The following is an 11,167-nucleotide window of genomic DNA, read 5'->3' as shown; positions in this document are numbered from 1 at the left end:
ATCACGTGACCGAGACAAGCGTCAAGAGTGAGTCTTAGACGGATGTAACAGAGGGAATCTGGTCATTTTTTAAAAGAATAAAACATCGTTCAGACTTAAATATAAATAAAACGGAAATAATGTAAGTTATTTACTCTTTCTCTGCGGCCCAGTATCAAATGGCCCATGGACTGATACCGGTCCGTGGCCCGGGGGTTAGGGACCACTGACATAAAGGACATGGGAACTCAGGGGACAGGCTTAGGCTACAAATACAAATGAAGGTGATATTATTTAAAAATGGATAAGCTCGCCCTGACCTGTGGTGGCGCAGTGGATAAAGCGTCGCCCTGGAAATGCTGAGGTCGCTGGTTCGAAACCCTGGGCTTGCCTGGTCAAGGCACATATGGGAGTTGATGCTTCCAGCTCCTCCCCCCTTCTCTCTCTCTGTCTCTCTCTCCTCTCTAAAATGAATAAATAAAATAAAAATTAAAAAAAAAAAAGAATGGATAAGCTCAGCCAGGATTACTGAAAAATGAGAGCCAAGAACAGAATCTAAGGAAACACTGACATTATAAAGTGTGGATAGATACAGAAGGGCCTGACCTGACCAGGTGGTGGCGCAGTGGATAGAGCAATGGCCTAAGTTCAAAACCCTGAGGTGGCTAGCTTGAGCATGGGACCACAGATATGAACCCATGGTCACTGGCTTGAGCAAGGGGTCACTGGCTCAGCTGGAGTCCCCCCCACCCACCCATCAAGGCACATATGAGAAGCAATCAGTGAACAAATTAAGTACCACAAGTTGATACGTCTCATCTCTCCCTTCCTGTCTGTCTCTTTGTCTCTGTCTCTGTCTCTCTCTCTCTCACACACACACACATCACACATGCCTTTCCTGTAAAGGAAATAAGGCATGGAAAATAAAAGAAATAAGAGTGTTAGGGCAATCAAAAAAAGGAAGAAATGATCAACATTGTCACATGCTGCAGAAAGAAGTACTCACTTTAGACATCCTTGGCCTAGAATCTGCTTACCCTCCTTATTTTCTTATAATTTTAAGCATTTTATTATTTTAGCTTTTAATATTTTACATACCTATTTTACCTGTTTATATTGTGGGAGGTAACATGGTGGAGCATTTAAGCATAAAGACTCTGATATAAGTTGGTTTAGATTAACATGTAAACATTTTTCAGAAAAGAAAAAAAAATTGCTGTAAGTTCTATTTTCAAACACTTAAAATCATAAGTTTGTTTTAAATTGAATAGAAATAAAAATGAGACCAAATTCTAGGTGTTTGGAAGTTTTGCAACATTGGTTTGAATCCTTTCATAATATAATTGATACTGTAGTCAGTTTAGCAACCTCCATATGTAGGTCAGCCACATCTAACATCCCCTTGTTGACAAATATAGATGGATGACCAAAAGCTCAAAGTTGAAGGAATCACAACAGCAAACTTTGGAATATGTTTGCATGAGTCAAGATTCAATCCAGACACAAAAACTACACAATTTATACAGGATAAATTCAATACAAAGAATTATTAACTATAGCAGGAAATTGGAGTAGGGAAGAATTGGATACTAAGAAGTAAAGGCAATGCTAAAGAATATGAGAAAAGCTGATATGAGGAGGATCCACTACCCTTAAAACTAAGATAGAGCCCCCAAAGAGAGGCCCCTCTCTCCAGGCTGCATTCCTGGCCTGACTGGAGAGTGCACACCTGTGCACTCTGAGGGGAGTGCCAGAGTCCCAGCTGCTGACTCCTGGCACTGGATAAGGTGCCAGCACTGCAGGAGCTGGACCCTGAAGAAACCCTGTGGGCTGCAGGAACTTACCAATAGGAGCCCCCTCAACAGGAAGAAAAGCCTTCCTTTTGCAATATCTATCCAGCACCCTCTACTAAAAGTAAAACATCATACTGGTTGGAAAGGAAAAATATTTAAAAGATACAGCAACATTTTTGCAGAGCAGGCAATAAAGGGTAGATTGGGATTGAGAGGCAATACATTGATTATTGACACAATGATAGAGTATACTTTAGCCTAGTAGATCTCCCTGAGTAACCTCATAACAATAGCAGTTTGGTTTTGGAATATACTTTATCATAAAATGGTACCTCCTGATTTTTTTGCTGTCTTGTCTTAGTAGTATATTTATATTTTAGGCTATGAAATATGGGGCAAAGCTTTACTTCAAAATACCTTTTGAATTCATTCTCTTTAACCTTTTCGATCCCATCCATCACCGGAGCCCATAAATTTTACCTCCTGTATATTTCTCAAGTGTGTTCATTCTTCTCTATCACCACAGCTACCACCCAGGTCTAGCCATGATCATTTATCTCTTTTCTGAACTGATATTATAATTACCCAATAGTTTTCCCCAAGTCCAATGTAACCACTATTCAGTTCATTTTCTACTTTGTAGTCACAGTGCTCTTAAAAAAAAAAGTATATTTACAGGAGATTACAAACAAATGTATAAATATAAGGAAATCCTGTGCATTCTTCCCCCAGCCTCCTTCAATGTGAGCATGGTGTACAACTACAGTATAATTTCAAAACCAAGAAATTGACATTGGTCCAATTCATAGAGCTTATTCAGGTTTTAGCTGATATACTGTGTGTGTGTGGGTATGTCCATGCAATTTCATCGCATATGTAACCTTGTGTAACCACCACTACATGGTAACTGTACAATCACAAGATTCCCTGATACCAGGACTCCCTTGTGTTATTCCTTTATAGCCACACCCACCCACTTTTCTGATCCCTAAACCATCAGTGGCAACCACCAATCTATGCTGCATTTTTATAATTATCTGGTTTCATGAAGGTTACCAAATGAAATCATGCAGTATGCATCCTTTTGAGATACTGTCACACAACAATTTCCTTGAATTTTGTCCAAGTTATTGTGTGTGCCAATATTTTGTTCCTTTATACTACTTAGTAGTATTTCATGGTATGGATGTACCACAGCTTGTTAAACCATTCACCCATTGAAAGATTATATGTGTAGTTTCTATCTTTTGGCTATTAGAAATAAAGCCATTATGAACATTCATGTTCAAGTTCCTGTGTGAAAATATGTCTTCATTTTTCTGGGATAAATGCCTAAGAATGCAAGTGCTAGGTCATATGGTAAATGCATTTTTAGTTTGAAAAAAACTGCTAAACTATTTTCCAGAGTGTGGAGTGCTCTTTTTAAAACGCAAATCTCATTCTGTCATCACTTTACAGAAAACTCTTCACTGGCTTTCCACTGCTATTAAAATTAAGACTAGATTTTTTAAAACACAGACTATAAATTGATATAATATGATTTCCACTGATTTCTCCTACCTCATCATGCACTATCCCTTTGCTTTTTATGCTCACTGGTCTTTTTAAAAAATTTCCTCTAATATTCTCTTGCCAGAGAGCTTTGCAAATGCTGTTTCCTCTTCCAAGAATGCTCGTCTTTCTATGCCTAGTACAATTAACTCAAACTCATCCTTTCATTCTTGACTCAAGTACTGTATTTTTTGCTCCACAAGACATACTTTTTTTCCCCAAAAGTGGAGAGGAAAATGCCTATGTGTCGTATGGAGTGAATGTTCATTTTTTTAGCTGCTGCAGGTTGCTGCACTGGTAAACATATGCAGAATGAGCACCAGCAGGAGCATAATCAAACCCGCCATGGCAGCATGTGGAACCCCAGCATCTGCTGAGTGATCTCCTGCTCCGGTTTCCACAGATGCATGCAGCGCAGGAGGGAAGGCGAGCGACGTTGTGTGGGCACATTCATCTGGCATCATGGAGGGCAGACGTGAGAGGCCCGCTGCAGCTGCTGGAGCTCTGTGTGAAGTGCTGACGTCACTTGCTGCCCTATTAGTGCTTTACCAGTTTAAAGCACATATTAACGAAACCACACACACACAAAAACCTTTAAAGAAGTGAAGACTCATCTAGCTGTAATTCCTGGAGGTCTTACCAGCCAGTTGCTACCTCTCGACATTTCCATCAACAAACTGTTTAAAGTCTTTATGCGAGAAGAGTGGAACAAATGGATGGCTGCTGGTAATCATGATCTGACACCGACTGGACGAATGAAGAGACCCACTATCACTCAAGTTTGTGAATGGGTGAAAACATCATGGCAGTCAGTGAAGAATGAAACCGTGGTATAGTCACTCAAAAAATGTGGCATTAGCAATGCCTTAGATGGCACTGAAGATGGTATCATATATGAAAATAGCGAAGAAAGTGATACTAGTGATTGTGAGCAACTGAGCTTCTTAAATTCTGACATTAGCGATGATGAGTTCCTGGGGTTCCCAGACAACTAGAAGAGTATTTGAACACTAAAGTCTCTTCTCATTTGTTAATAATAGTGTTAATGGTTGTTAATACTGCTGTTGAGCTTACATTGTTGAAATATTATTGTGGTATATTTCATTAAATATTTTAACACACCATTTGATTCAGAATATTTTTTTTTCTCATTTTCTTCCTTAAAACCCTAGGTGCATCTTATGGTCAGGTGCATCTTATGGAGCAAAAAATGGGGTATGCATCTCATTTTCCCTCTATTCTACCTCAGATTCTGTGTTTTTTTTTTCATGTCCCCTTTCTTTTTCAGTCCTGTTTTAAATTACATATTAATTTCTGTGAATATCTGATTAAATTGCTTTCACCTCCAGACTCTCAAATTCATGAGACTAAGGGTTGTGTTGACTTTTGCTTATACTGTCCAGCACATATCAGGTGCTCAATGAACATTTTTAAATTGAATGAATGAATGAATTATATATTTATACTTACAAAGAATTCAATGTCAAAGCCTTGACATTATAAAATTTTGTCTATCTATTATTTAAGATATATTAACTATTCATGTTCAAGATAGTCTGCTAAGCACTAGATTCCTATAGCCAAAGTGCAAATTCACAAAAAGTTTACATTAATACATTCTGGAATATGTATTTCAGACTTAAGACTTATTTTATAAATGTTTTAGGGGATAATCCTACCTCAATGCCCCACTCATATTTCAGGCTGAGACCTACTCCTAATTTAGAGCTCTCTTTCCTCCTTTTGCCAACTTGTATTATGAATTTACCTTTGCCACCCAGCTTAGTGTATCCCAAGGTTCTTTTTACCATGCCACAGTCACAGAGCTCCAGGGAAAAGCAACCTGGACTCAACTCTCCAGGCAGAGGAGAACAGAAGCTCCATATCCACGCATGCTGCAAATGGCTTTTTCCAGTCTACCTGAATCATTACCAGCTAGAAGCAGTGGTCATTGGGACTTGGACATGAGCTGCAAAGTATAGAATGGTGACAACAATTCCAGTGCCATGCGGACTTTTCCTGTGGGGAACTTTCCTGGACTCCTGCTCCCTGTGACAGCTCCTAACAAACTGAACTGTGGTTGGGTTGCATTTTTCAGGGATTTGGCATGGTGATGGGGCCAACTTGGACTTGGTGAACATGTTAAGGACACTACTCTTTTATGGATTCTTGCTGTATTGGCCAAGAGTTTGCTTAAAGGCTTTTAATCACTGTAAAAAAAATAGAGGACTGGATGAAGAAGATGGGGCACATATACACCATGGTATACTATTCAGCCAGGAGAAATGATGACATCGGATCACTTACAGCGGAATGGTGGAGTCTTGGTAGCATTGTGCGGGGGTGAAATAAGCGAATCGGAAAAAAACAGGAACTGCAGGATTCCATACCTTGGTGGGACATAAAAGCGAGACTAAGAGGCATGGACAGGAGTGTGGTGGTTACGGGGGGTGGGGGGAGGGAAGGAAGAAGAGGGGGAGGGGGAGGGGTACAGAGGTACAGAGAGAACTGGATGGAGGGTGGCGGAGGACGATCTCTCTTTGGGTGATGGGTATGCAACAGAACTAAATGACAAGATAACCTGGAAATGTTTTCTTTGAATGTATGTACCCTGATTTATTGATGTCACCCCATTAAAATAAAAATTTATTTATAAAAAAAAAAAGAAAAAGAACAAAGAAAATAATTAATTGAATACTTGTAATTCGTTAAACTATTAAAAAGGCTTGCAAGTCAAGAAAAAGAACAAATGTCTTCATTGCTCTTCCCATCTTGATTACTGTTTGTCATATGAACTTGAATACCTTTTGCAAGCAATAGCCAAAGACTTGAGTTGAACATAATTATAAATGTCCATGGTATCTTTCCTGGGGCAGCATGATTAAAAGTATTCATGATTAAGTAAGGTGCCTCCAGTACCTCTTTGATCTTTGATTCCAAAGACATCATAGTCACATAATAAAAATAATAAGGCGACATAATAAAAATAATAAGGCAAAATAAACATGGAACTCTTCTTGCCTTGTTTTGCTCTGCTTTTCAGAGCAATGGGAAAAGAGGCTGATATTTTTCCCCAGGATATAAATACTGCCAACATAGGCAGACTGCAACACCATGGATGTTTGAGAAATTTTTGAGAGCATGTGGGAATGAGCAAGATATGTGTATATTTGTGAATGAAACACAGCAAGGCAGGACTACCTAAGAAACATGACACATCTTGGTGTTAAAACAACAAACTGTAAATATGGAACAATTCAATCGGCATTTTATGAAATCTATTTTAAAAGAATATGTGCCAATTTTAAACCTTCTTGGTTTGTATGTGTGTTTGGAGGGCTAGAGAAGGGGAGGCAAGATGACAACTTTGTGCAGTAACTTTTCTTTGAGCTCCCCCATTTTTCATACATTTAGATTTTTATGGAGATAATTACATATCATAAAATTCACAATTTTAATGTGTACAATTTAGTATATATTCATATTTTTAGTATACTTTAGTACATTCACAGAGTTGTGCAATGATCACCATTATCTAATTTCAGACATTTTTGTCACACAAAAAGAAATCCTGTACGGATTAATAGTCACTTCCTATTGCATCCTCCTTCTCCCCCATGCCCTCTCCACAACCTCCCCAGCCATGGCCACTATTAATTTAATTTCTGTCTCTATATATTTCCCTACTCTGGAAATTTCATTTCATATAAATGAAGTCATGAAATATATGGTCTTTTGTGACTGGCTTCTTTCCTTTGCATAATGTTTTCAAGGTTGATCCGTATTGTATGTGTATCAGTTTTTATGGCTGAATAATATTCCATTGTAGGAATATATCACATTTTGTTTATCCATTCATCTGTTGATGGACACTTGGGTTGTTTCTAACTATTGATTATTGGGAATAATGCTGCAAATGAACACTGGTGTACAAGTATCTGTTTCAGTCCTTGTTTTCATTCTTTTGGGCATACATACCTAGCAGTGGAATGGCTGGCTCATATGATAATTATATTTATCTTTTTGAGGAACCCAAACTGTTTTCCACAATGGCTGGACCATTTTATGTTCCTACAGGCAATGTATGAAAGTGTCAATTTCTCCACATCCTTAACAATATTTATATTCCTTAAAAATTAATTTTTTTTATAATAGTCATCTTAGCAGGTGTATCTCTTTGTGGTTTTGATTTACATTTCCCCAATGATGAAAGATATTGAGCATCTTTTCATGTTCTTGTTGGACATTTGTATACTTCATTGGAGAAATGCCAGTTCAACTCATTTTCCTGTCTTTAAATTGGGTTGTTGGTCTTTTTGTTGAGTTATAGTTCTTTATATGTTCTGGATACATTATTAGATATATAATTTTTTATATGAAACCATCATTTGATAGATGATTTGTAAATAATTTTCCATTCTGTAGGTTGTCTTATTATTTTCTTGATAATGTCCTTTGATGAACTTAAGTTTTTAATTTTGTTGAAGTACATTTTTTTCCTTTTGTTGCTTTTGGTTATATCTAAAAATTCTTGCTACAACTAAGGTCACAAAGATTTATACCCATGTTTTCTTCTAAGAATTATGGGTTTAGCTCTTATATTTAGGTTTGTGATTCATTTTGAATTAATTTTTGTATATGGTGTGAGGTAGGAGCCTAATTGCATTCTTTTGCATGTAAAAATCCAGTTGCCTTAGCACTGTTTATTGAAGAGATTGTTCTTTCCCCCATTAAATGGATTTGACACACTTGTCAAAAATCAAGTGACCATGAATATATGAAATTATTCCTGGACTTTCAATTCTTTTCTATTGGTCTTTATGCTATTGGTTCTTAGGCCATTACACTGTTTTTGATTACTGTAGCATTGTAGTAAGTTTTGAAATTGGGATATGTGAGTTCTATAACTTTTAAGATTGTTTAGGTCATTTGGGGCCCCTTGCAATTCCACATGAGTTTGAGGATTGGCTTTCCCATTTTGTAAAAAAGGCTGTTGGAATGTTGCCAGGGATTGCAATGTATTTGCAGATCACTGTATTGCTATCTCAACACCCATGAATATAGGATATGTTTCCATTTATTTAGATATATAATTAAGCAATGTTTTATAGTCTCCAGTGTGTTTTTTTCACCTCTTAGTTTAAATTTATGATTACGTATTTTATTTTAGATGCTATTGTAAAGGGAATGGATTTCTTAATTTCTTTTTCACATTATTCATTGCAAATATATAGAAATGTGACTGAGTTTTGTGAGTTGCTCTTGTACCACAGCACACAACTTTGCTGAATTCTGGGGTCATTATGTTGGGGTTTTTATAAATTAATTTTAATGGGGTGACATTGATAAATCAGGGTACATATGTTCAGAGAAAACATCTCTAGGTTATTTTAACATTTGATTATGCTGCATTCCCATCACCCAAAGTCCAATTGTCTTCCGTCACCTTCTAACTGGTTTTCTTTGTGCCCCTCCCCTCCCCCAGCCCCCTCCCTCTCCTCTCCCCACCCCATAACCCCCACACTCTTGTCCATGTCTCTGAGTCTCATTTTTATGTCCCACCTATATATGGAATCATACAGTTCTTAGTTTTTTCTGATTTACTTATTTCGCTCAGTACAATGTTATCAAGTTCCATCCATGTGGTTGTAAAGGATCCGATGTCATCATTTCTTATGGCTGAGTAGTATTCCATAGTATATATGTCCCAAAACTTTTTAATCCACTCGTCCACTGACAGACACTTGGGCTGTTTCCAGATCTTCGCTATTGTGAACAATCCTGCCATAAACATGGGGGTGCATTTCTTCTTTTCAAACAGTGCTATGGTGTTCTTGGGGTATATTCCTAAAAGTGGTATAGCTGGGTCAAAAGGCAGCCCGATTTTTAATTTCTTGAGGAATCTCCATACTGTTTTCCACAGTGGCTGCACCAGTCTGCATTCCCACCAGCAGTGCAGGAGGGTTCCTTTTTCTCCACATCCTGGCCAGCACTTATTCTGTGTTGTTTTGTTGATGAGCGCCATTCTGACTGGTGTGAGGTGATATTTCATTGTGGTTTTAATTTGCATTTCTCTAATGATTAGTGATATTGAGCATTTTTTCATACGCCTATTGGCCATCTGTATGTCCTCTTTGGAGAAGTGTCTATTCATTTCTTTAGCCCATTTTTTTTTTTTTTTTTTTGCATTTTTTCTGAAGCTGGAAACAGGGAGAGACAGTCAGACAGACTCCCGCATGCGCCCGACCGGGATCCACCCCGCACGCCCACCAAGGGCGATGCTCTGCCCACCAGGGGGCGATGCTCTGCCCATCCTGGGCGTCGCCATTTTGCGACCAGAGCCACTCGAGCGCCTGAGGCAGAGGCCACAGAGCCATCCCCAGCGCCCGGGCCATCTTTGCTCCAATGGAGCCTTGGCTGTGGGAGGGGAAGAGAGAGACAGAGAGGAAGGCGCAGCGGAGGGGTGGAGAAGCAAATGGGCGCTTCTCCTGTGTGCCCTGGCCGGGAATCGAACCCCAGGTCCTCTGCACGCCAGGCCGACGCTCTACCGCTGAGCCAACCGGCCAGGGCTTTCGCCCATTTTTTGATTGGATTGTTTGTCTTCCTGGTATTGAATTTTACAAGTTTTTTTTATAGATTTTGGTTATTAATCCCTTATCAGATGTATTGTCAAATATATTCTCCCATTGTGTAGTTTGTCTTTTTATTCTGTTCTTATTGTCTTTAGCTGTGCAGAAGCTTTTTAGTTTGATATAGTCCCATTTGTTTATCCTGTCTTTTATTTCACTTGCCCGTGGAGATAAATCAGCAAATATATTGCTGCAAGAGATGTCAGAGAGCTTACTTACTGCCTATGTTTACTTCTAAGATGCTTATGGTTTTATGGCTTACATTTAAGTCTTTTATCCATTTTGAGTTTATTTTTGTGAATGGTGTAAGTTGGTGGTCTAGTTTCATTTTTTTGCAGGTAGCTGTCCAATTTTCCCAACATCATTTGTTGAAGAGACTGTCTTTACTCCAATGTATGCTCTTGCCTCCTTTGTCAAATATCAGTTGTCCATAAAAGTGAGGGTTTATTTCTGGGTTCTCAGTTCTGTTCCATTGATCTATATGCTTGTTTTTATGCCAGTACCAGGCTGTTTTGAGTACAATGGCCTTGTAGTATAACTTGATATCCGGAAATGTGATACCTCCCACTTTATTCTTCCTTTTCAAGATTGCTGAGGCTATTCATGTTCTCTTTTGGTTCCATATAAATTTTTGGAATATGAGTTCTATATCTTTGAAGTAAGTCATTGGTATTTTAATCAGTATTGCATTGAATTTATAAATTGCTTTGGGTAATATAGACATTTTAATGATGTTTATTCTTCCTAACCATGAGCACAGTATATGCTTCCACTTGTTTGTATCTTCCCTGATTTCTTTTATCAATGTTTTATAATTTTCCGAGTACAAGTCTTTAATCTCCCTGGTTAAATTTATTCCTAGGTACTTTATTTTTTTGGTTGCAATGGTAAAAGGGATTGATTCCTTAATTTCTCTCTCTCTCTCTTTTTTTTTTTTTTTTTTACCCCTCTGAAGCTGGAAATGGGGAGGCGGTCAGACAGACTCCTGTGTGCGCCCAACTGGGACCCACCCGGCATGCCCACCAGGGGGCGATGCTTTGCCCATCTGGGGCGTCGCTCCGCCACAATCAGAGCCATTCTAGCGCCCGAGGCAGAGGCCACAGAGCCATCCTCAGCACCCGGGCAAACTTTGCTCCAATGGAGCTTTGGCTGTGGGAGGGGAAGAGAGAGACAGAGAGGAAGGAGAGGGGGAGGGGTGGAGAAGCAGGTGGGCGC

The sequence above is a fragment of the Saccopteryx leptura genome, chromosome 6 (assembly GCF_036850995.1).
Source record: "Saccopteryx leptura isolate mSacLep1 chromosome 6, mSacLep1_pri_phased_curated, whole genome shotgun sequence".
In the NCBI taxonomy this organism is placed as follows: domain Eukaryota; kingdom Metazoa; phylum Chordata; class Mammalia; order Chiroptera; family Emballonuridae; genus Saccopteryx; species Saccopteryx leptura.
Note: the sequence above shows the minus strand (reverse complement) of the source record.